Here is a 27,768-nt window from a genome sequence, read left to right on the forward strand (position 1 = left end):
AAGTTATTCTTCCCGTGAACTAGACGAATCTAAAATTTTATGGTTGGCGCCCGACCTACGTGTCGAGAAATTATTGCCCACATTGTATGCACTAGTATGGCCATGCATGCAACTTATTCCTATGAATCTCATTTATCGAGTATATATTTTAATGCACCATTATATAAATCAGCGATCATAATCCACAGCATGCATGGCTGCACCGGTGCATACAGTTTAGGTAATAATTTCTCCTACGTGTTTGACCCCTCCATGAGTTCAAGTTTTTGCATGCTAAAACTAATTTTTCCAACTAATTTATCTTGCTCCTTTTTTTGGAAGGAAATTAAGGATGGGTTTCTTCATTGCTGTAATTCCTTCTATTGATCTTCAGCCCTTATTTGCTTCTACAATCATAGACCGGCAGGTTTTCTTATTATTGTGTTTACAGGCCATAATGAAGTTTGCGAGGAACTGTAACTACATAAAATGCATCAAGCTGGTTCTTTATCGTTCGAGTTGCTTTACTATTATCTACTGTATGGTTTTTCTTGCATCTTACACTGATTTCATAAGGTGGAAGTTGAAGCTGCTAGATGAATAGGTGGTTATATGGGTTCATATTCCAAGATTGATGACTTATCTGCAGCAACAAACCCAACTGGGATGGGAGAGGCCAGTTATTGGGAGATTAGAATATGGTTTTACTTTGACAACATAATTATACTTTTGCATCTCTCCACTGTTTTGCCTATCCATGCTCAATAGGGCCTATCCAAGTAATGGAAATATCTTCAACTCAAGTCATATTATGGAAACCTGATTGGACAGTCAATATGTTAGAGATGAGGTTGGTTATGTTTTAAAGGGGAGGATGAATGGCTATCTTATCCTGGAAACGTGTGATACACATATACATAGCATGCTAAGGCTTCACTTTGAGTGCTCAAAAAAAAATCCAGGCTAAATTAGTAAATACTGCTCTTTCAACAATATCTCCTTGGGCTATAATGTATTATTCTACTTTCCATGTCGAGGATTGTAGGTTGGGCCACTTCTGGGAGACTGTTTCAGGACCAAAATTAGCCAAATGGATTATTCAGACACTTGCTAAAGCTTGACATGCATCCAGCTACCTCGATTCCCTTTGACGGCTCATCTATTGATTATGATGTTGCTAGGCTATCGGTACGCTCAACGGGCATCAAAGAATGTTATTGGGTGGAAATCCTTTCATCCCAACTCTTATATTTTCTGCGATATCTGGATGGATATCTGCAACCTTTTAGAGTTCTGGTGTTCACTTTAGCAATATGTATGATGTATCTGTTGGAACTTCTAAGCCTGTATGTGGATACTCTACAGTAGGTGGGGTTTGTTCTATCATCAGGGAGAGCATATTATTAGCAAATAGTATATTTGTTGTATTCGTCTATGATTCAAAACCCAGGTTGAATGGAATGTGTTTTCGTGTAGTTGATCCAGCTACTATTCAATCTCACTTCCAACCTTTGGTCTGTATGTTTACTGGTAGACATCCACATGCAAGGGGCTGCGAGGGAGACGGGCCTTTGTTTCTGCACAATTGGGTTAAAATATTTGTGGAAGAAAAGAAAAAACAAGAGAGGAAGGATTTTATTATTTTTATTTCAATCTTATTCAACACATTTTAGAGATTATTTATATTAATATATGGACTCCATACAAGAAAAAAGATTATGAACTGATCTATAATCTCTAAAAAAATCATATAATCATACTAACAAAAAAAAAAAAAAAGTTGATGTCATTTCTAAAATCATGCTAATAAATTCACTTGCTCATCTATAGCTGGTGTTCTACAGACATCTACGTTTCCCAACTAGTCATATTTTTCGTATGGATCTTTTGGTTCACAAGTTTACTGTTTACATGACTGATGGCTATGTACTTGGTATTCTGCAGCATGGGTCTGTACCATATTTTCTGTGTGCTTTATCTAATTAATTAAAAAAAAATTATTTATAAAAATAATTTAATTTTTAATTTATTTATCAAAATGATACAAACAGGATAAAATATCATTCAAAATGATATTTTTTTGATGTCCACGTTACCACCCCATTCCACCTATTTTTCATGTGGATGAAAAAAAAAATTAAAATCATCAAATTAAATGACGTTTTCAAAAATATCATTTTAAATGATGTTTTAAAAAATACTATTTTATTTGATGATTTTAATTTTTTCTCCAAAAAAATAAGAGAAAAAATAAAAAAAAATAGAAAAAAATAAAAATTATAATTTTAAATTTATAAAAAAATAAAATTATAATTTTGATTAAAATAAAAATCATCATTTCAAATTAGTATCTCCATTTGAAATTATCTTTTTAAAAAAATATCTAAAAAAATTAGTGTAAAAAAATATAAAAATATCATTATAAAAAGAACTGAAAAAAATAGAAATTATAATTTTCAATTTTAAGAAAATAAAAATTTTAATTTTAATTCAAATAAAAATCATCATTTCAAATTACAATCTCCTTTTCAAATTAATTTTTTTAAAAAAAATATCATAAAAGAAGAAAAAAATGAGAAAAAATAAGAAAAAATAAAAATTATAATTTTGAATAAATTTTAAAAAAATAATAATTTTAATTTTAATTCAAAAAAAAATATCATTTTAAATTATTTTCTTCATTTAAAATTATTTTTAAAAAAAATATCTCAAAACAAATATTAAAAATTAAAAAAATAAAAAATACCATAAAAAAGAAAAAATGAGAAAAAAATAAAAATTATAATTTTGAATAAATTTTAAAAAATAATAATTTTAATTTTAATTCAAATAAAAAACATCATTTTAAATTATTTTCTCCATTTAAAAATAATTTTTTTAAAATAATATCTCAAAAATTTTTTAAAAATTTAAAAAAAATCATAAAAAAAGAAAAAATGAGAAAGAAATAAGAAAAAAATAAAAATTATAATTTTGAATTTTAAAAAAATAAAATTTAAATTTAATTAAAAAAAAAACATCATTTCAAATTACTTTTCCCATTTCAAATTAATTTTTTTAAAAAAATATGTCAAAAAAAATAAAAAATTAAAAAAAAGTGCCATAAAAAAGCAAAAAATTTAAAAAAAATGGGAAAAAAAATAAAAATTATAATTTTAAATTTAAAAAAATTAAAATTTTTTAATTTTAATTAAAATAAAAAATATCATTTCAAATTACTTTTCCCATTTTAAATTAATTTTTTTAAAAAATATTCCAAACAAAAAAGAAAAAAATGATAAAAAAATAAAAATTTTAATTTTAATTTTGAAAAATAAAAATTCAAATTTTAATTCAAATAAAAAATATAATTTCAAATTATTTTTCCCATTTAAAATTATTTTTTTAAAAAATATCCCAAAAAAATCTTAAAAAGTTAAAAAAATAAAAAATACCATAAAAAAAGGAAAAATGAGAAAGAAATGAGAAAAAATAAAAATTATAATTTTAAATTTAAAAATAAAAATTTTAATTTTAATTTAAATAAAAAATATCATTTCAAATTATTTTTTCTATTTCAAATTAATTAATTTTTTTTCATACCGTATCGTACGTAGCTGTTCGTGCTCATACCAGATCGAGATGTACCAGTGCGGTCCGATTCATCTCATATATCGACTTGAACTTTGATGGTTCTCTACCGACTTATTTGATTTAACTTATTTTTAGATATTTTAAAAAATATAATTAAATTATCTGATATATTATTATTATTTACGTTATAATTTTTATTGCCTTTTTAGTATAACTTTTTCTCTCCTAATGTTCTGAGACACATTAGAGTATGTACATCCATATCTATAAAGCATAATATTCGATCATTTAAAATTAAATAATATAAAATAAAATTAATAATTAATAATATTAAATAGAATAAAAATATCAAGTGTATAAAAAATAATATAATAAAAGTTTCAAAAATACTAAGTACAAATCTAAAAAAGACTAAGTTCTACAAGGACGTCGTGGTGCCCGTGGTCGCTTGGATCTTCTCAGAAAGGTCCTCAATGGCTGCTCCTGCTCCTGCTATGATGGCTCTTTCTCTATATCAGTGGAGGTCTGCTGGTCATACTGCTCAGGAATAACTGATGCTATCGGATCATCTACGGACTGAGCGACCCGCTCAACTCTCTCATTTGGATACACGGATGGGTCTGAAAAGAAAGTATCATACTCATGTGGGCAACTGGTACTCGGTGATGTCATCTGAGGGATGTAGGAAGAAGAAGGCGCTGCCATCTATGGATCAAAAGGCGGTGGCATCTGTGCAGCATCTAGTGATGATATCTGCGGAATATGCGGTGATGACATATGTGGAACATATGGTGACGGCATATATCTCATATCTGGCGCATCGACTGCTCCATACCAAGGTGCACAGCTATATGGATCAACACCAATCACCATCAATGTTTCGAAACTTGTTCTCTCTATCTCACGCAGTATCCGAATCCATTCGTCCTCATCAGTCGTAGATAAAGCACGACGAGCGTCCAATACAAGACCTGACATAGAATCAGTCTACAAAATAAAAATAAAACAGTCAATATACTGTAAAATATAAAATAAAAATACAACACAAATAACATAAATTAATTTTCATAGTCTTACCAAAACACGCACAGTAGAACTCTTGCCTTCGTATCCGAAAACTGCATATCGAAGTTGTCCAATGACTCGCACTGTAATGCTAAACAACCAAGCCATGTAGTCCTCGGTATATGAACGACCTCTCAAAATGAGATCACCATGAATAATGTGATCTCGACATGCATCCTAAATATCGATGTACTCTGCATGTCTGATACGTCAGTCAATACGAGCTCTTCCTCGTCGATCAATACGATGAAGTCCCTGGCTGGTATTAAACTGCTCTGGGATGTCCTGAATCTGACCAAATTGCCGCAGGACACGATCAAAAAGATGCCACTCTACCATATCAAAATAAATAAGTGGCATCCTAGTAGTCCATATGTCATGTCCAACTGTATACATCTGCGGCAATATAGCCAATATCTCATCTGTATATAGCTCCCACAAAAATTGATAGAGTTAAAATAAAAAAAATTAGTAAGTTAAAATTTTAATAGATTATGAATACTGTAAAATGATATTTGTAAAAAAATTAAATTTATCCATCTATATATATCAACTAATGTATCCAACTAGCACCTGTAAATTCGTGCCACTCTCGTCGATACGTGATGAACGTTGAATACAACGTTTCATCTATTTTACAATCTACTCATGTTAAATAAATTTTATCAGATTTAAAATAGTAAATTTCAAGTAAAAAAAGTAATATTTTTATACCTATATCTCAATGATCCGTCTAGTCTGAATGGAACATCAGGATCATGCTGCTCTGATGGCATCTCGAGCAATTATCGTCGTAATGGACTGATAGTCGGCATACGCTCTCATATCCAAGTCTGCAAATTTTAAAAAAATCATACATGATATACCCAATGTGAACTATAATTGAATATTACAAATTTAATTTTTTTTCTTTGTTTAGAATATTTTTTAAAAAATTAAATTTAAATTAATTTAGTAATTTGAAATGATATTTTTTATTTGAATTATAATTATAATTTTTATTTTTTTAAATTTAAAATTATAATTTTTATTTTTGAATTAAAATTAGAATTAGAATTTTTATTTTTTTCAATTCAATTCTTTTCCCTTTTTTTATGGTGTTTTATATTTCTTTTACACCAATTTTTTTCTTTTTTCAAATATTTTTTTAAAAAAATAATTTGAAATGAGAAAAGTAATTTGAAATGACATTTTTTATTTGAATTAAAGTTAAATTTTTATTTTTTTTAAATTTTAATTTAAAATTTTTATTTTTTTCCCATTTTTTCCATTTTTTCACTTTTTATGGCATTTTTTATTTCTTTTATTTTTTTGAATTCAAATTCAAAATTTAATTTTTTTATAATTTAAAATTATAATTATAATTTTTTTCTATTTTTATCATTTTTTTCTATTTTTATGACATTTTTTTTAGGTATTCTTTTCCTTTGTTTGAAATATTTTTTAAATAAATTAATTTGTAATGTGGAAAGTAATTTGAAATGATATTTTTTATTTTAATTAAAATTAAAAATTTATTTTTTTAATTAAAAATTATAATTTTTATTTTTTTCTCATTTTTTTCATTTTTTCCTTTTTTATGGCACTTTTTATTTTTTTAATTTTTAAAGATTTTTTTGGGATATTTTTAAAAAAAAATAAATTTTAAATGGAAAAAATTATTTGAAATGATGTTTTTTATTTGACTTAAAATTATATTTTTTATTTTTTAAATTTTATTCAAAATTATAATTTTTATTTTTTTTCATTTTTTTCTCATTTTTTTCTTCTTTTATGATATTTTTTTAAAAAAATTAATTTGAAAATGAGATTGTAATTTGAAATGATGATTTTTATTTAAATTAAAATTAAAATTATTATTTTTTTAAAATTTAGAATTATAATTTCTATTTTTTTCAATTCTTTTTTTATGGTATTTTTTTTTGCACCAACTTTTTTCAGATATTTTTTTTAAAATGATAATTTGAAATGGGGATACTAATTTGAAATGATGATTTTTATTTTAATTAAAATTATAATTTTTATTTTTTTATAAATTTAAAATTATAATTTTTATCTTTTTTCTATTTTTTTTTATTTTTTTTCTCTTTTTTTGAAAAAAATTAAAATCGTCAAATAAAATGATATTTTTTAAAACGACATTTGAAATGGCATTTTCAAAAACGCCATTTCAAATGGCATTTTAAGAAATACCATTTGATTTGGCGATTTTAATTTTTTTTTTCGTCCATGTGGAAAATAGGTGGAATGGGGTGGTGATGTGGACATCAAAAAATATTATTTTGAATGATATTTTATCTTATTTGTATCATTTTGATAAATAAATTAAAAATTAAATTATTTTTGTAAATAATTTTTTTTAAATTAATTAGGTAAAGCACTCTTATTACTCTATCCGGGGTTGGGAGGGTGGCTTTACTTTGCTCAATACTTGCTTGCATAACTCTCTTTTTTTAAAGCAAATGCTCCTCCTTCTACCCAAAAAAAAAAAAAAAATACTTTTACTAGAATTATTCATGTATTGGCACCTTATGTTTAGTCTTATCGTGGAGTTTTCTTTGGAAAGTTTCGTGGAGTTCTTTTTGACGAGTTGCATTGATATAATTAAAAAGAAGACATGCAACTTGTTGGGTGGATGTCTGGCCAGGACACCACCTCCCAAGATCTTTCCAGTACCACGCGATGCAGCAGGAAGAAAGAAGAAACAAAACAAAAGGAAAAATAATCAAAATACGTGGATCAGCCACAAAAGGGCTCGCCTCCACGGGATATGCAAACTTCACTATGAAAAGAAAATTTTACAAGAGGAGACCTCACCCTCAACCCTTGTACACCCAATTCTCTCTCATATAAAGTTCCCCTCACAAAAGCTCTCTCTCTTGGAGACCCCCCTGAACCCCTGAAGAGCCTGGCGACCGCTGTCCAGGAGCCTCCTGCTCCTCTCTCACAGCGCCTCACGCCTCTCTCTCTCTTCTGGTTCGTATGGCGGCGAGAAACCGAAAACCCGAGCCCCTCACCTCTTCTGTTCGTTCTCAGACTTTTTAAAGCCTTAAACATAGGTTAGAGAGTGATTAGGAATCCTAAACATAGCTAAAAAACCCTCCTGACCGTCGGATCAAGACCGGGAGCGTCCTTGACCCTTAGATCGTGTTCCGGTCCACGAAATAGGGCCGTGGACCGCGAGAAACGCGTGGGAAATGCCCACGCGGTCCACAGGCCGGGCCGTGGACCACCCGGTCCACGGTGGACCGGGGATGGGCTAGCAGGCCGCTGGGTCACGCGTCCCGCGCGGGCCTGGGTCCCGCGTCCCACGCGGGCCTGGGATGCGCGTTCCGCGCGCCGCCGCCTGCGGCCGCGCCGCTGCCGCCCGCCACCGGTCGCCGGCGGTCCTCCGCCGCCTCGATTCTCCTCCATCCGAGCTCCGTTTCAGGTGATCTTGGTCTCGTTGGACTCCATTTTTCGCCGCGAACCTCGCTGTGGGCTCAATGTGAGCTGAATCTCGAGGCATCAAATCCTAACAATCTCCACCTCGACTCGATATTCGACCTCCTCCAAACTCCGAGAGCTTCTGGATCTCCTCGCCCCCATGCCCTGGGGCAATCGCCTGCTGATCATGGATGGGCAAACATGGGAGTCGAGCCAGGCTGCTCGATCCCATCTCCGTCGTATGCTGTGCTCCTCCTGACCTGAGACCTGCTCGGGGCATCATCCTGCGGCAATAGAAATCTTACCTTGCGACGTCGCCTCTCGTCCTCCCGAGTCTCCTGTCTCGTGCCCGATCCGCCTCCTGGAGCTCCACCTCGCTCTGGGCTCCACCTGGCTCCCGATGCTCCACCTCGCATTGGGCTCCCTGCCAGGTAATAATGTCCTCTGCTCCCCTTCTTCCCCTCCAGCACAATCCTATCACCGCGTAGCACCCTCAGGATTCCTCCACCAGCTACCGTCCTGTAGCCTCTCGAATCCAGTCTGCTAAGTGAGATAAGATTCCGCCTGAAATCGGGTATGTATCGGACCTCCCCCAATCTCCTCACTGCACCGTCATGTGTCCTCCAGCTGACCGTCCCAATGCCTCTGATCGCACAGCTCGATCCATTCGGCAGATATACAGTGCTCTCACTGTTCTCCAGGAAGTCAAACTGCTCCTCTCTGCAACACACATGATAGGGGCATGCAGAATCTAATATCCACTGTTGGGAAGAAGTAGATACCTCGTCAGATATCTCGAAGACATCTCCATCTAAATCACTGCCGGCCGTCGCTACAGCAGCCACCGTCCGATTTTTCAGTTGAGGACAATCTCTGGCTAGATGCCCCAACTCCTCACACCGGTAACACCTGATTTTGCTCAAGTCCCTCCTGGACTTAGACCGCCCTCGATGCGATCTCCTGTCGCTCCGTCTACCACCTCCTGCACCTCCAGAAGTCATCAAAGCTGAGCTATCGACACCTGAGCTCGAAGCTGGGTTCTCCCTCCTGAGAACCTCATTCTGGAGTATCGCCGCGGTGACCTCGTCCATCTTGATAGTGCTCTTCCCCACTAGAAGAGCAGTCACCAAGGACTCGTACGAAGAAGGAAGCGACGCCAGCAAAACCAGCGCCCTGGTCTTCTCCTCAACGTTCTCGCCAACGCTGAGAAGGTCGGTGAGGATCTTCTGGAAGTAGCTCAGATGCTCCTGCACGCTCTGTCCCTCAGTCATCCGCAGTTGGTAAAACTGCCTCCAGAGGAAAAGAGTGTTGGTGAGAGACTTCGCCATGTACAACTCCTCGAGCTTCGACCACAGCACCGTCGGGGAAGTCTCGCTCAGCACATGGATCACCACCTCATCCGCCAGGTACATACGGATGGTACTCACCGCCTGCATCTGTAGCCGTTTCCAATCCCGCACCTCCATGGTGGTCGGTTTCTCATCGCACAAGAGAGCTTCGATCAACCCCTGTTGGATGAGCACGTCCTTCACCCTTGCCTGCCACAAGGAGAAATTGCTCTTACCATCAAACTTGTTGATCTCCATCCTGATTGTTCCTGTTTTCTCCATCTTCAGTCTTGCTCACCACCACTGCAATCTGCATCCTTGTACCGCCTTGCTCTGATACCACTTGTTGGGTGGATGTCTGGCCAGGACACCACCTCCCAAGATCTTTCCAGTACCATGCGATGCAGCAGGAAGAAAGAAGAAACAAAACAAAAGGAAAAACAATCAAAATATGTGGATCAGCCACAAAAGGGCTCGCCTCCACGGGGCATGCAAACTTCACTATGAAAAGAAAATTTTACAAGAGGAGACCTCACCCTCAACCCTTGTACACCCAATTCTCTCTCACATAAAGTTCCTCTCACAAAAGCTCTCTCTCTTGGAGACCCCCCTGAACCCCTGAAGAGCCTGGCGACCGCTGTCCAGGAGCCTCCTGCTCCTCTCTCACAGCGCCTCACGCCTCTCTCTCTCTTCTGGTTCGTACGGCGGCGAGAAACCGAAAACCCGAGCCCCTCACCTCTTCTGTTCGTTCTCAGGCTTTTTAAAACCTTAAACATAGGTTAGAGAGTGATTAGGAATCCTAAACATAGCCAAAAAACCCTCCTGACTGTCGGATCAAGACCGGGAGCGTCCTTGACCCTTAGATCGCGCTCCGGTCCACGAAATAAGGCCGTGGACCTCGAGAAACGCGTGGGAAACGCCCAAGCGGTCCACAGGCCGGGCCGTGGACCACCCGGTCCACGGTGGACCGGAGATGGGCCAGCAGGCCGCTGGGTCGCGCGTCCCGCGCGGGCCTGGGCCTGGGACGCGCGTCCCGCGCAGGCCTGGGTCGCGCGTCCCGCGCGGGCCTGGGTCCCGCATCCCGCGCGGGCCTGGGACGCGCGTCCCACGCGCCGCCGCCTGCGGCCGCGCCGCTGCCGCCCGCCGCCGGTCGCCGGCGGTCCTCCGCCGCCTCGATTCTCGTGCCAACTTCAAAAGCTCGTATCTCCTCCATCCGAGCTCCGTTTCAGGTGATCTTGGTCTCGTTGGACTCCGTTTTTTGCCGCGAACCTCGCTGTGGGCTCAATGTGGGCTGAATCTCGAGGCGTCAAATCCTAACACAACTACTGAAAGGGATGGATGAGTCACGCGAAGCATACTGCAACTACTGCAAGGGCCGTTACTATGTATGCATCATCATCCAACCTACCAACCTAGAAAAAAACCAAATAAATTAACGGATTATAGGTTTATTTAAATCGGATCAGTCATGGATCAAATTTAAACCAACCAACTAGAAATAAACAAATGAGCCAGCTAAGATGATCCGAGGAAGAACAAGCATTTTTTTTTTCTTTTTGGTTCTATATGATTTGGTAGAGGGAGGGGAGAGGTGTAGAGAATCACCGATAGACTACAAGATTTTGAGATATGCATTATATTTTAGATAATTATTTTTTTTTATCAGTATAAGACTACTGTCTATCTTAAATTTATAAATTTATTATGATTATCATAAAATATATATTTGAAATTAAATTTGATTTTATTATTTATAATTTTTAAACCATATTTTTGATAATATCTTTGGTTATAATAAAAACTAAAAATGGTTGGTGGGAGAATATGGATTTATGTAAAATAAATGGCTTGGGTATAGGTTTTATTTTTTCCAACCGGATTATAAATGGATTAGATATGAGTTGAAAATTTTTGATTCAAATCCAGTTCAACTCAAAATGACTATCCCTACTAAATCTCATGCACCTCACTTCCACTCCTTCAATTGTCCAAGAAAGATGGCACTAACTTGAGAATAACTATAACCATGTAACCTCTGGATATTTGATGAATGGTTTTATCCTAGATTTTCATATTGGCATAATATCTCAATTTTACTTAGGAATAGGCACTCACAAGTATGATTATTTATAGTTTTCTTCTTTTTGTTTTTAAGATGGAGGCAACGGAGGCCAAAGCTCCATTGGCCATCAAATTTTATTGATAAAGAGGATGCATGTTTACTTCGTCTCTTCTCTTTGAACTGAATCCGCATCCTCGTATATTCTCTTATTACATTTATATGTATGTATTTATGTATATATATGTATGGCTATATATATAATATTTAAAAAAAATTACATAAACAACTCCTAAATTTAGTTTAGTTTTACTTATACCTTCTTTATTTTAAAAAATGATAAACTAATTCTTCAAATTTTTAAAATATTTCAAAGTGATCCTGTCATCTCCGACTAGTAGACAACATTAGTCTGTCATTTCAATTAACAAAAATGCCCTCTCTCTCTTTTATCTTATTCCAACTTTAATGTTTATGCAGATGGATGAATAACCCAAATCATCCACATCACCACTTTGAGATCCATTCAAGCGAATGAATATTTAGGGCATTCATTGGCAGTTGCTTTAATATCTATGCAAGCAGATGAATAATTGGATCATCCATCGCATAGATCTCAAAGTGCCCCAAACTTTTTTATTGATCCACATGCACAAACCTTGATATTCTCTTTTTTAATCTCGATACGACAATCTCTTCTATAAAAAGGGCATCCTCTCTATCACCTCAAGCCTTCCCTCAATCCCTCAGCAATCTCCTCCAACCTCCATGCATCCGATCTTGCTTTATTTCTCCAAGATCATGGCCATGGCAATTCACATTACCATCTCCTACTCTAGCTGCTTGGCCCAATTCCTTGCCACTTGCACTAGCCTCTGTTGTGGCAATTGTTGACTCTTCTACAACTTCACTAGCTGTGAACACCTTGCCCTTTTAGCCGGCCACCACCGCTACTTATATGATCATCCCCCAGCACCAGCCTTGACCTCAACCCTGGCCTCGACCTTGGCTGTGGTTCTAATCGATCTAGGACTTTTGATTGGTCAAAGATCCTAGTTCTTCTCTTTATCATCCTTCTTCAAAGATCCATTGGTGAAGGATCATTGCATGCCAAATTTGACTCTTAGGTTGCTTTGTCCTGATTTTTGTCTCTGGCTCATCGATGTCTGATGTTGGAATTTTTGGGATCTCATTTTCCATGGCAATGGGGTTCAATCCCTCATCATCGCTCTCATTCTTGTAGGCAATGAAGTGGTTGCTTTGAGGTCTATATAGATGCATTAATGTTTAGATCATCCATGGTTTCTTTGAGATAGGTGTAGATGGATGAATAATCATGATTATCCACTAATCATTTTGAGATCTATGTAGAAAAATGAATAACCTAGATCATCCATGCGGTTGCTTTGATATTTGCATAGGTAGATCAATAATCTAGATCATTTATGATATGTGTCATAGTATACTAAAATTAATCATACTCACTACTATGTAGATAGGATAAGTCGAAATCGTATCCGCAGGGATCTTAATTGATTGTTTCAAAAATATAAAAAAAAAAAAATAATAGATTGTATGAAACTAAGAAAGAAGCATGAAAATTATAATAAAATTATTTTTTATTAATCAAATAAAGAAGCGTACATAAAGAAAAAGAAATAAAATTATGATATAAGACAACTAAAGCAAGTTGATCTTCTTGGTGCGTCCGATGGTGGATGTGTCTCCTTGAATATTTCGTCTTCCTCCGTGTAGACAGTGGCAGGATGGCTGGAAGGCTTGATCTAGGAACTTCAAAGAAGAAATATAGATGGAAGCAGATATGTAGAAGAGAAAGGATAGCGACACTAGGATTAGGACCTCTCCTAGATTTGATGGAATGTGAAAAAAGGATCTGTGAAGGAATATGGTGTTGTGCTAGGGTTAGTACCTCCTCTAGATTTATGGAGAAGAGGGAGAGAGAAAGAGAGAAGCTTGAAGAGAACTTAGAGTTGGCTTGCTTGGAGAAGATGGAGACCTTGAGGTTCTATTTATAGAGTGAGAAAACTAGAATTTCATGAAAAAAGAGGTGGGAGTATGAATAAGAACCCTTGGATCTTCATGAAGAGTGATCTTTTAATCTGAGCCATTGAGATTTAAGTCATGTTCACACTTGATTCTATTTATCTTCTAATCTGCATCCTTGATTGAAGAGGATGCTTCTTGATCCTTGATCTTTAAGTCCCGTTCACACTGAAATGGGAGCTGGTTGCCTAGTTCACTCAAATCTGATCCCATTTAAGTCCAATTTGAATCGTATGAATCCAAACTCTCCATCACCTGCAAAATAGATTAGAGAGCATCAAATTTTAATAAAATAATATCAATTATTATATTATTTAATACTCTAACAGCTTAAATTAAGTATTCATCATATTTTCTAACTTAAACTTTTACTCGTCCTCAAGTAAAATAGATACATTAGCATTATACACTAAATTATCTTTGAATCGAAAGTTATCCTAGACATTCCTAGCTATAGTAGATATCTGGCTAGACCATTAAAGAGGTACTTCATTGGATTATCAATTAGATCCAATTAGTGATTGAGTATTAGCCATAGAAATTTTTAGAAATCTTCTTTCATCGACTCTCTACTCTTTTCTTTAAATTCTCTAACTTAATATGGATTTGGTATAGCATCTTTTTGCAGTTTATTCTCCTTATTCTTTCTTTTCTTCTTTTTTTTTTCTTTAGAAGAATATTTACATGTACAATCGGTGCAATGTTCTAACCCTTTAAGCTTTCTAATTGACTTTTGTAGCGAGCTTTAAGCTAATGACTCTCAAACCAGTTGGCCTTAGGGCATTAGATGTAAAATACCTCTCAAACTTACTTACTCGAGTAAAAAAGGCTACGAATTAAAACTGACTATACAAGAGGTTTCTTCACATTCTCATCTTTTGATGTGAACAACAATGCTTACTTAGGCGAAGGGGCCCAGTTACTTAGTGAGAAATGCTAAACACTCTTTTTTTTTTAATCAATGATTAAGGTGAACTTGTTACAAACTTTGACATTTTTACCCATATCTGTATGAAGCAGATTCTTCATTGAGGTAGGTGGAAAGAGGATTCTAGAATCACTCCAAAATTGACTCTGGTCTAAATTTTACCATTAATTGGATGTTCTTAATAATTTTTTCTTTGATATCTCTAAAATTATATAGACCGTTAATCGCTTATTGATTAGGATGTCTAGTTAACTTCAAATCGAGACAAAATCTAGATACACAAAACTAATTATTTCTGACTATACTCGAGAACTTAATTAAATTAGTTATTCTCCCTCTCAATTTAATTTTCATTGTCCCTAATGGAAGAAAAGAAAAAAAAATGCAAAAAAGGGATACCTCCTGATTTGCTGTTGTTTGTAGGTTCTTTCATGTTTTCCAAGAGCTCTTGTCAGATGTTGATGATGTTCTCTCCTCAACTTAGCTAGTCATCCTTATTATATTCTTACAAAATAAAAAAATATCTAGATAACTGAAAAAAAATATTGGGTTGCCTCCTAACAAATGTTAAGTTTAAGATCTTCAGTCAGACCAAGTCAAAGTTCAATTGTAGATTGGATCTTGCAATTCAATTGAGTCAACTTGTTCGTCATCTTTGATTTCATCCACATAATATTTTAATCGTTGGTCATTTACTTTGAAGGTATTTTTCTTTTTAGGATCTTTGATTTCAATTGCTTCATGAGGGAATACCTGAGTTACGATATATGGTCCATCCCAACGTGAACGGAGTTTTCTAGAGAATGTCCCAACCTCAAATTATAAAGCCATACTTTTTGATTAGGTTCGAATATTTTTCGTGAAATATATTTATCATGATAAGCCTTAGTTTGAGCTTTATAAATTCATAAATTCTCGTATGCTTTATTGCATGGCTCTTCTAATTTGTTCAATTGTAGTCTCCTATTACTACTTGTATTTTTCATGTCAGAATTGAATTGCTTTATGGCTCAAAATGTGCGGTGTTCTAGTTCTACAGGTAGAAGACAGGCTTTTTCAAAAATGAGCCGGTAAGGAGACATTCCTATCAAAGTTTTGTATGCAGTGCGGTGGGCCCATAATGCTTCGTTTAATCGTCCAGACCAATCTTTTCGATCAGACTTAACCGTCTTCTCGAAAATTCATTTGATCTCCCTATTAGAGACTTCCACTTGGCCACTAGTTTGGGGGTGGTATGGTGTGGCAACTTTGTGAGTGATTTCATATTTCTTTATTAAACTTTCAAAATGCCTATTCGTGAAGTATGCACCTCCGTCGCTAATAATAGCTCTTGGACAACCAAATCGATTTAAGATGTTTTGTTGGATGAATTTGATTATCACTTTGTGATCATTCATTCTGGTTGCCATAGCCTCAACCCATTTAGATACGTAATCTACTGCAACCAAAATATATTCATATCTAGAGGATAGAGGAAAAGGGCTCATAAAATCGATTCCCCAAATATCAAAAACTTTCATGACCAAGATGGGGGATAGGGGCATCATATTTTTTTTAGAAATGTTCACCGTCTGCTGATAGTGCAAGCACCCAAGATAAAATTTATATACATCCTTAAACAATGTCGATCAGTAAAACCCATTTTGTAATACTTTCACGATCATTCTCTTCCCACGGAAATGTCCCCTGTATACATGAGAGTGACAAAAGATAAGTATACTTTGACACTCGCTCTCAGGGACACAGTGTTGAATTACTTGGTCAGGATAATGTTTGAACAATTCAAGTTTCTTCCAATAATAATGTTTGACCTATGAGAAGAATCGATCCTTCTTCTATTTTATCCAATGGAGAGGAACTTGTCCTGTTGCCAAATAGTTAATGATGTGGGCAAACTATGGGATTTGGTCAGAAGAGGTTGCAAAAAGTTATTCATCGAAAAATTTTTTCTTGACCTCATCTGTATCCATCATATGATCAACTAAAATTCTAGAAATATGATCAGCGACTATATTTTCAGAATCCTTCTTATCTCGGATTTTTAGGTCAAATTCTTAAAGCAGAAGGATCCATCTGATCAATCATGGTTTAGTATCTTTCTTTGAGAGTAGATATTTTAAAGCCGCATGATCAGAATACACTAGAACCTTAGACCCTAATAGATATGAATGAAATTTATCAAGGATGAATACCATCGCTAGTAGCTCTTTTTCTGTCATGATGTAGTTCAATTAGGCATCAGATAGAGTTTTGCTAGCGTAATAGATCATATGTGGCTCCTTGTTAATTCTTTGACCTAAGACGGCCCCTATTGCGAAATCAGAAGCATAACACATGATTTCAAATGGGATGGATCAATCAGGAGATTTTATTATGGATGCTATTGTTAGGACTGTTCATAATGTGTGAAAGGCTTGTAGACATTCTTCATTAAAGACAAATGGCATGTCCTTGACCAACAGATTGCATAAGGGTTTCGATATCTTGCTAAAATATTTGATGAAGTATCTGTAAAATCCAGTGTCATCTAAAAAAAATCATATTTATCGAATCAAAGTGAGGGATGGTAGTTTTGAAATGACTTCGATTTTGGCTTTGTCTATCTCAATCTTCCTTTCAGAAATAATATGTCTCAATACGATTCCTTTTCGAACCATGAAATATCTTTTTTTCCAACTTAAAATCAAATTTATCTCCGTACAGCATTTGAGGACTTTGAAGAGGTTATGGAGATAATTTTCAAAGATGGTTCCAAACATGAAAAAATCATCTATAAAAATTTCGAGATATTTGTCCACCATATCCGAGAAAATAGTCAAGATGCACTGTTGAAATGTAGCGAGTGCATTGCAGAGCCCGAACGGCATACGTCGAAAAGCGAAAGTGCTATCTGGGCAAGTGAAGGTGGTTCTCTTGGTTATCTGAGAATACAGGTATCTGATTGTACCCTGAATAACCATCTAAGAAACAAAAAAAAATATTGACCCGCTAGCCGTTCTAGGATTTGGTCGATGAAGGGTAATAGAAAATGATCCTTCCTAGTAATAGTGTTTAGTTTTCTATAGTCAATGCATACTCGCTAGCTAGATGGTGTGCGAGTAGGAAATAATTCACCTTCTTCATTCTCCACCACAGTAATACTTGATTTTTTAGGTACTATTTGGGTAGAGCTGACCCATTTACTGTCAGATATGGGGTAGATGATTCCAACATCTAATCATTTTACCACATCTTTCTTCACTACTTCTCGCATATTCGAGTTCAGTCTCCTCTGTATGTCTCCATGGGGTTTGGCATCTGCCTCGTAATGAATGTGGTGCATACAGATGGAGGGGTCAATTCTTTTTAGATTGACAATGAACTAGCCGATAGCCTCTTTGTTTTCCTTCAGAACACCAACCAATTGTGCTTCTTGATCCAGGATCAAATCTGATGCAATGATCATCGGGAGGGTGTCATTAGGTCCTAGGAATGCATACTTGAGTGCAGTCGGAAGTGGCTTTAATTCTAGTGCAGGTAGTGATTCTAATGATGGGGCTGTGGGTGTATTGGCTAATACAATCAATGGCTCGTATTTGATTGTCTAAGATAGAGTAGTTTCAGTATTTGATGTATTAATTAGAATATTTATTTCTTCGCTATCTCCCTTCATATTACAGTCATCCACTCCAAAGTACGTCAAGTGGGTGTCTCAAAAATCATATGCAAAAATCATTGATGTTGCTTCCTTTATGATGTCCTTGAATATATCTATCTCGAAGCAACTATCAGTTGATGGTCCCTGGGATGCACTGAACACATTTAGTCTCAATTTTTTATTCCCAAATGATACGTCTATGTCTCCTGTCCTACAATTGATGCATGCATTTGCCGTAGCTAGGAAGGATCTGCCTAAGATAATGAGAATTTACTTTGGATTGCCACTCAATTCTATGTTAAGGACTAAAAAATCAACTGAAAAATAGAACTCATCTATCTTGACCAAAACATCTTCGATCATCCCACGTGGTGTCTTAATTGATCTATCATCTAACTGTAAAGTGACTGATGTGGGTTTCAGTTCTTCGAATCCAAAAACTTCATAAATCGAGCTAGATAAAAGGTTCACACTGGCTCCTAGGTTCAGGAGAGCTTGTTCGATGTGAAAGTCTCCTATAATACAAAAAATGATAGGGGTACCTGAATCTTTAAGCTTTAGAGGGGTAGCGTGCTGGAATACAGAGCTAGCGTGTTCGATGAGGCATACTTTTTTTGGGAGTTGTGATTGAGATTTATGTTTCTAGGTGCATAATTTCTTCAAAAATTTTGCGTAAGCTGGGATCTGTTTGATTGCGTCTAGAAGGAGGAGATTAATTTAGACTTGCTTAAATAATTCTAACATCTCATTGAGTCTTCCTCCCTTCTTATTAGTAGGAGTAGGAATTTTTAGGGTACTCAAAAATGAGGCTTTAGGCAAGTAATGTGCTTCCGGTGCAATAGGTCCATTCTCTACTTTTGGGTCCTCTTTGTTCTTGGGTGATTCGGACTTGGTCAGAGGTCTAGGGTCAGTTCCATTGGTTTTACTCGTGTGTTCAATGATCTTCCCATTTTTGAGAGTCATGATTGATTTGGCGTGTTCAGAAAAGATTTCTGGAGCATTGGAGCTCTCAACCATGAATTGCCCTCTCAGATTGCTCTCAGATTGGCTAGGTAATTTTTCTCCTTCCCTCTTACTGAATGCGGTTGCTAGTTAACCTATTTGGATCTCTAGCTTAGCAATAGATTATGTGTGGGAGTTAAGAGTCTAGGTGTTGACTTCTAATCGTTCTAGCACTTTTAAAATCTTATCCTCAAAAGCTGAGCTATGACTAGTGGTAAACGGTTGAGGAGCATTTTGAAACTAGTGGTATGGTCTAAGCTTATATGTCGAGTCTTGATAGTTGGGTTTAGGTACAGTAGGACCAACCACTGACTGTGGTCTCTAGAAAAAATTTGGGTGGTTTCTCCAGTCGGGGTTATAAGTATTCGAGTATGGATCATTTCCTGATCTACGAGCTTGTTGGGTTTGAACTTGTTGGACCTGCTCATATACAAACTCAGAAAATTGAGGTGTGGTTGGGCATTCACTAACAAAATGGATCGGACTTGCACACAATGCACAAACATCTTGGACTGGGTTAGGTAGAATCGGAGAGTGTCCAGTATTCACAAAATGGTCTAATTTTTGAGACAACTCACCTACCTTATTGTGGATATCCATAACGTTTTCAATCTGATAAATTCTACCTATTTTCTGTTGAGACATGGGTTGTTCTCTAGAGATGGCAGACATGTGATGCAGGAAGTTCTCACTAAGTATTTCAAAGAGCTGCCAAGCCTCATCCTCACTCTTTAGCATAACTATCCCACCATATGATGCATCGATCATTTATCGATGTTTCTCTGATAGACCATCGTAGAAATACTGAACAAGTTGCCATTTGGGGACAGCATGATGGGGGCATTTACAAATAAGGTCCCTTAACCTTTCTCATATCTCATAAAAAAGTTTACCATCCAATTGAAAAAAATTAGTAATGGCTTTTCTAATTTAATTTTTTTTTTCAATTGAAAAGTATTTCTTGAGGAACTCTCTCTGAAGATGGTCCCAAGTTGAAATGGTTATGGAATCTAGGGAGTTTAACCAATGCTTAGCTTTGTCCTTAAGTGAAAAAAGAAATAGTTTCAACCTAAGGGCATCATCGGAGAAGTTTTGGATTTTTACTGTGGAGCATATCTCAAAAAATTCATCCAAATATTTGTACGGATTCACATTCGTCGGTCCATAGAATGATGGTAGCATTTGAATAATGCTGAACTTGATTTTGTATTGTGCCACCTCCATAAGAGAAGGCTGGATATATGGCGAGTAGGTGTAAGATGAGGGAGTAAAATACTCCCTCAATTATTGTGGTGGGTTAGTCTCCTATTTTGGATCCATAGTTTTGATTTAGTTTGTTCGAATCATTCTTTCTAGCTTTAGGTCTAATGGATGTAAATCAGGTTGTAATGATCGGCATCCTAGCATGCACCCAAAAGATCTCACTGAGTTTTAATTTCAGTAATTTTTTTTTTGAAAAAGAAGATGAGAAAAGGAGGGCGAGAGAAAAAAGTTCTGAAGAAAAGAACCTAAGGAGTTTTAAGGCTAAGAAGAGAGAGAAGAATTAATTAGGTTTGATATTTTTAGTTAACAAACAAGTGGTTCAATCAATCCTGACTATGGATTATCTTAGATCTAGACAGCTCCTAACTGCCAAGGTTATATTCAAGCACTCCAAGTAGCAGACTAGCCGTTCAACTGGTCAGGTAAGTGTAAGGTTGGTGGAGATCCTTCTGTTGCTTTTCTTAAACACCAACTGCGTTGGTCAGATAAGCGAACGAAATCAATTAATGAACCACTTTTCTTCGGGACGTAATCTCTGAACCACTTTTCTAGACATCAATTAGACTGACTAACCTGAACTCGATCCAATTTTTAGGATTCCTTATCTTACTGAGCTCGAGGATCCTTAGAAATCAATGTCCAATTGATTTTAAATGAGAGGATTAGGTCAATGCAATTGCAAGATGATAGTTTGTGGGCCAAAGAAGGGTGATGAAATCTTTACTTTATGTTGATTAGGATTTTGCCCCTAAGATTTTTTATGAAAATATGCAATGCAAAAAGAAAAAGTGTCCAAACATGTTAAGTAGCTCTTAAGATTTAATTAGTTTATTTATATTAGTCAGGTGTTATGTGGTGTCTTTATATTTTTTTTATATTATGTTATCTTTAAGCAAGAAGGAATAAGAGGTAAGTTTTAAATTAGGTTAATTAGGTATGAGAAGATCTAGTGAATCTAACTAAATGGAAAGTAAATAATGCTAAGATTAAAAAGTAAGTAGATAACTTACAAATAAAGTAATAAATAAAATCTACTTTTAGGATAATAAATTATTTTAAGCTATGGAAAGCAATAAATTACTAGGTTATAGAAAGTAAAAAATTTTTCTATGCATGCAAATAAAGTAATCTAGCTAGAGAGTAGCAAATCTACCATATATGAAAAGCAATATAAGATAAAATTTTTAAAAAAATAAATAGAAGATAATTAAGTAATTAAAGTAAATTAATAATAACAAGTAAGTTATCAATTAGCAAAATAAAGTATGAAAGCAAGAGTGCAAGAGAAGAAAATAATCAACTAGAAATATAAAGCAGTAGAGCATATAAGACAATCAAGCAATCTAAAATAAGAAATAAAAATTTAGAAAGCAGTAAAATATTTTTTTTATTATTTTATAGATTTTTTTTGATTTTTTTTTTCAAAACAATCACGCCAAGATCCCAAGCAACGACGTCAAAATTTAATGCATGTCGTAGTATACTAAAATTAATTCTACTCACCATTATGTAGATAGGGTTAGTCAAGATTGTATCCACAGAGATCTTAGTTAATTATTTTAAAAATATAAAAAAAAATAATAGATTATAAGAAACTAAGAAAGAAGTATGAAAATTATAATAAAATTATTTTTTATTAATCAAATAAAGAAGTGTATATAAAGAAAAAAAATAAAATTACGATACAAGATAACTAAATCAAGTTAATCTTCTTGCTACGCCTGATGGTGGATGTGTCTCTTTGAATCTTTCACCTTCCTCCGTGCAAACAGCGACAAGATGGCTGGAAGGCTTGGTCTAAGAACTCCAAGAAAGAAAGATAGATGGAAGCAGATATATGAAGAGAAAGAGTAGCGACACTAGGATTAGGACCTCTCCTAGATTTGATGAGATATGAAAAAGAGATCTGTGGAGGAATATGGTGTCATGCTAGGGTTAGTACCTCCTCTAGACTTATGGTGAAGAGGAAGAGGGAGAGAAAAAGAGAAAAGCTTGAAGAAAATTTAGGGTTGGCTTAATTGGAGAAGATGGAGGCCTTAGGGTTCTATTTATAGAGTGGGGAGGCTAGGGTTTCATAAAAATAGAGATGGGAGCGTGAATAAGAACCTTGGATCTTCATGAAGAGTGATCTTTTAATCTGAGCATTTGAGATTTAAGTCGTGTTCATACTTGGTTACATTTATCTTCTAATCTAGGCCCTTGATTGGAGAGACTGCTTCTTGATCCTTGATCTTTAAGTCTCATTCACACTAGAATGGACGTTGGTTGCTTGGTTCACTCAAATCTGATCCGATTTAAGTTCAATTTGAATCGCATGAATTCAAACTCTCCATCACCTGCAAAATAGACTAGAGAGCATCAAATTTCAATAAAATAACATCAATTATTATAATATTTAATGCTTCTAACGGCTTAAATTAAGTATTCATCAATTTACTAGTTGCTTTGAAATCTCCATAGGTGGATGGATAATCTAGTTATACTGTGGTTGCTTTGAGATTTGTGTAGATGGATGAAAAAGGAGTTTGGAGGAGTTTGAGATCTATACAATGGATGATCCTACAATGGATTTGCATAAAGGAAGGTTCACCACAGTAAACCAAAGCTTTGCTAATTCTTTTAAAGTCTCTTGCCGATGCTTATAAGCAATGCAGAAATTGACCACAACGCTTTAAAGAGCATCGAAAATGTGTTGGAAAAGTAAGAGTGGAAAAATATTTCCCAACTCTTTCATCTTGCATCGTATTGTTGAGCATGGCGACACTTTTATGCATTGCAAATTAATTGATGATGCGACTACAAAATATCATTAAGTGGTGCACTAGATAAAGAACTTTGACAATGCTTTAAAGCATCACTAAGTAATGACTCAACAAAGTGTCACTAAGTAACAATGCATGTAAAAAGCTTTGACAAGTTTGATCATTAATATTGGCACTATATAGAGTCATTAATATTTATATTAATGATGCATTAAAGCATCACCATATTGAATATTATTTATACAAATATAGACAACTAATTAATAAAATCTATACAAAAATTAAGAACACACAAACTTGTACAAAACTTGAACACAAACCAAACACATCAAGAAAATATCACATAATAACTTGTACACAATGCATCAGATACACACACACACATTATCTATCATATCCATTACAAATCTAACAAGTCAAAAGACATAAAAGTATACACATAAAACTTGAGAAAAAAAAAGAAGTCATTGAGCTATCAATGGTCCATGGAAGCATGATTGTTATCATGTCTATAACTGCTAGAATTATCGAGAATCTATAAAAAAATATAGAATCTTTAGGAGTTGAGAATACAAAAATCACAATGTATTCTAAATCATTAAGCTTATGCATCTTGTGCAAAAAATACTTGTTCAGCTTAAGATAAAAAAATGAATAGATTATCCTTCAATAACAACCAATATGTGTCAATATTGAAAAATTTACAAATATGAATCCATCTATGTCTTGCTTTAAATCTCTTAACGAGCTTATATCAACTCAATCACATTAAAATAATATTTTCTTTGTTTTTTTATAATAATCTAACTCATAAGTATCTGTAAGTACATCATAATAAGTTTTTTCATCCGCTTCTACCACAACTCCACTATTCTAGATTTTTCTAAATTTCTCACACTTTTAGTATGGAACCATTATCTCTATCGATAATATTATTAAGACCCTAAGCAATGGATACTAACTCATCGAAATAATTTCTATCCATCATCATTGGTACCTAAAAATAATGATAAAATTATTAATATATTATTCAGCATTAATAAATGTACTCAAAATCAATGTATCTTTTAGATATATGGCTAACATATTTGAAAATTCATTTAAGGACTAACTTAATCAACCATCATTGCTCAATACTTGGATCAGGAAGAATGATATGGTTAGCTCGTCGCTTAGCAACCAAAAATTCTCTACAAAAAAATTAAATCTTTGATTAAGAATATTGTATGTGATATGACATTTAACTTTATTATCATATAACTATACTAATCTACGATATTTAGATATTATGTCACTATGGAGTAATATATAATGATGTACTTATGCCAAAATTTTTTTATTAAAAATAATATTTTCAATCTTTTCCAAAACTCTTCCAACAAATGAAAACTTATAAAATTCTATATTCTCTACAAAATTACAATTTCTTTGAGGTTGATAAAAAGCACTTTCGAAATCTCTTGAGCAAAATATCAAATATTTTTCAACGATATATTTTTTGGCAATCAAGCCCTTGGGATGAGCTCTGTTTTGTATGTAATACTTTAAGCACATAAGATACCTTCAAAATTAAAAATTTATTGGGACATCAATATGAGTATGATACCACTTCTACTATAGATTTCTAAATAACACATCAATATGAGTATCATCTTGCTTCCCCTATAGATTTCTAAATTATAAATATATAACTTAGCAACATCATCTCTCAATAAGATACATCCATCTATAATATACCGGTCCATCAAGTTTAATCCAAACCTAAGTGAATGACTAGATGAACCAAAATAGTGAAAAATCTAGAAGAAAATTTTTTTCTATATGGCAAAGTATAACTACAACACTAAACTCCAATTGATCAAGCTCTCGTGAATCAAAGATATAGAAATACAATGCCTTAAAAATAATGACAATTGAGCAACAATGACAACTACTTATTTTGGCATTAACGACCTTCAAGCTAGTGAAAAAATATCTTACATGACCATCATAAGTTTCAAAATTTGAAAGTTTTCGCTCTTTGAGATCTATACATTTTAAAATATTTGATGCATAGAATGGAATGTTGTACCGGACCGAACCGTCCGATATGAGGCGTGCCGAACCATCCCGGCAGGGAACCGAGATAGTTCCGACATGCAAAACGGCACATGTTGGTATCGGAGAAGAAAAAGAGAGAAAGAGAGAGAAATAGAGAGAGAGAGGGAGGGAGGAAGAAAAAGAGGGAGGAGAATCCGCCGAAGGGCAGTCGTGGCCGTCAAGCGGCGGAAAGGGCTCCCGCGGCTCCGCACGGGGAACAGGGGCGATCCATCCATGTTTCTCGGAGCTTGTTTTAAAAAAAATCAGTGAAGCCGGCAAACCCCATGCCGACTTCAATTTGAAAAGATTTTTTAAAAAAAAAATCCCGAGAAACAGGGGCGGATCACCCCTGTTCTCTGTGCGGAGCCATGGGAGCTCTTTCCACCGTCCGACGGCCACAGCTGCCCTCCGACGACCCCTTCGGCAGATTTTCCTCCCTCTCTCTCTCTATTTCTCTCTTTTTCTTCTCTGGTTCGTCCGTGTTTTTCTTCGTCGGTTCGTCTCGGTTCGGAACGGAATGGAAGCGTGCCGTACTATACCGTCGGTCGACCGATCCGACCACCGGTACCAGTTCCGCCGACCTTGATGCATACTCATTTGGAATCGTCATATTTTGTAGAACTATCAAGAAAAGATCTTTCTCTCGAGTGAGTATTTTATAACATGCAGGAGATATATAAATTTTATCATTCACAAACTCTATCCATCTACATGGATAAATTGTACAACTCCATCCATCTAATTGTACAACTTTGTTGGAAAGCGTTTTGTACGTCTATATCGGTGACAGTCATAAGGTTGCTATTGAAAGCATGGTAGAAGTTTATCACCCTTTCACTGGATGTAGAAGAAAATGGTGAGATTAACAAAGTGTAAATAATGAACTTTTACAGATAAAAAACTGCAGCAACGGAGCATAGAGATTCATGTAGCATTCTGTCAAGATGGCAAAATCACGCAAGAAATATAAAAGAAGGTAGCTTAAAAGTAGATAAAACAAAAAGAGGCAAACAATACGTTTGATAGGGAAATAGGATTGTGAAGCAAAAGAACAGTTGTATGATTTTGAAGTAGTAACTCAGAAGCTCAGAGCAATGCTTCAATCAGCAGATACCCAGCTCAGAAGCTTAAACAAACAGAGCACTTTCCTAAGCCAATTGGCAGCAAAACAATTCCCATTGGGATCCACTGTAGCTATGCGCTTGAGCATAGCCTACCATCTCCTTCCTTCAGACAAAAGAAAGTTCCCAAGAATTGAGAAATTTCATCCACTGACAATGTTTTAGCTGCATCAGTCGTCGTGAACTCAACAATTAATCATGAATACCAAGGTATTGGGTTCCTTTCCCTTTCTCATCTCCTTTTCTTTTCTCTCCTCCTTTTGGTTTTCGTAATTTCTCTCCTCCTTTCCTTTCTTTTTTCTTTTGTATTGTTTTCAGCAGCCAGAGAAACATGTCTTCCATCTGGTTACTGATAAAATGAACTTTGGAGTCATGAACACGTGGTTTCTATCGAATCCACCTAGAAAAGCAACCATTCATGTTGAAATATGGATGGATTCAAATGGCTGAACTCATTTTATTGTCCAGTTTTGCAGCAGCTTAATTGAGTCTGCTGCGATGAAAGAATACGATTAAAGCTGGTCATCATACAACTCTCTCTGCAGGTTCTTCAAATTTAAAATACCGGAACCCAAAATATCTTTCAATGCTAAATCATCCGAGGTTCTATCCACCACAGGCTTATCTCAAATTGAATAAAATCTTGTTTCTGGATGATGATGACATTGTTGTTCAGAAGACTTGAAAGTGTTGTGGTCGTAGAGACTTGTGGCCAGAGTTTTCATCGGTTCGACAGATACCTCAATTTATCAAACCCTCACATTTCCAGGAACTTGGATCCAAAATGCATGTGTGGCTGGGCCTATGGAATGAATATGTTTAATATTAATGAATGGAAGAAGGAAGATAATACTAGGATTTATCACAAGTGGCAGTCAATGGTAAGTTAGACTTAAAAGCCTCACTTCAATGCTATTCTTCTTGGGGTATTGGTATTTCATATGGAACAGTGATGCTGTATTTGGGCCGGTTTGTGAGATAATATCTAAGACCTCTTAATCAATCAATTGAGCAGTAGCTGTCTTTACGCATTTTGTTATGTCTTTGTATTTTCTCAAAGCAGTATCCATTAGTGGAACCTATTTAGGCATTTATTAGATTTCTTTCCTATGCTAGAATGAGACACGGCTCCATGGAAACTTGGTACACTCCCTTCTGGGCTTCTGACATTCTACAATTTTGACACATCCACTGAACAAGACATGGCATGTTCTTGGCTTGGGGTATTAACCTATTTATTATAAATTTGTCATCTAGATTCGTCGGCCTTTTTTGACTCACGTAAATAAGGTCTTTCAGGCCTTCTTATGCATAGCTTCTGAAGTAACAACTCATTAACCTGGAGTCTCAACATGAATGCATATTTCCAAATAGATTAGTATGGTTTACTGACAATATGTGAAACAAGGAATAACTTCCATTTAAAATAGGAGATGGAAGTGCTTTAAATAAATGATTTATCTGTAAATGTTTTATAAACTA

The 27,768-nt window shown here is 35.1% G+C and overlaps 1 non-coding gene and 1 pseudogene across 1 annotated transcript; both read left to right on the forward strand.

The window, feature by feature from the left end:
- Nucleotides 1–1,101: 1,101 nt before the first annotated feature.
- Nucleotides 1,102–27,516, forward strand: LOC105052786 (polygalacturonate 4-alpha-galacturonosyltransferase-like; annotated as a pseudogene).
- On the forward strand, nucleotides 19,888–19,993 carry LOC114914590 (small nucleolar RNA R71). Its single transcript, XR_003802072.1, has one exon. It is a non-coding gene; the product is annotated as a small nucleolar RNA R71 (small nucleolar RNA).
- Nucleotides 27,517–27,768: the final 252 nt, after the last annotated feature.

This window comes from Elaeis guineensis, chromosome 10 (assembly GCF_000442705.2).
Source record: "Elaeis guineensis isolate ETL-2024a chromosome 10, EG11, whole genome shotgun sequence".
NCBI lineage: Eukaryota > Viridiplantae > Streptophyta > Magnoliopsida > Arecales > Arecaceae > Elaeis > Elaeis guineensis.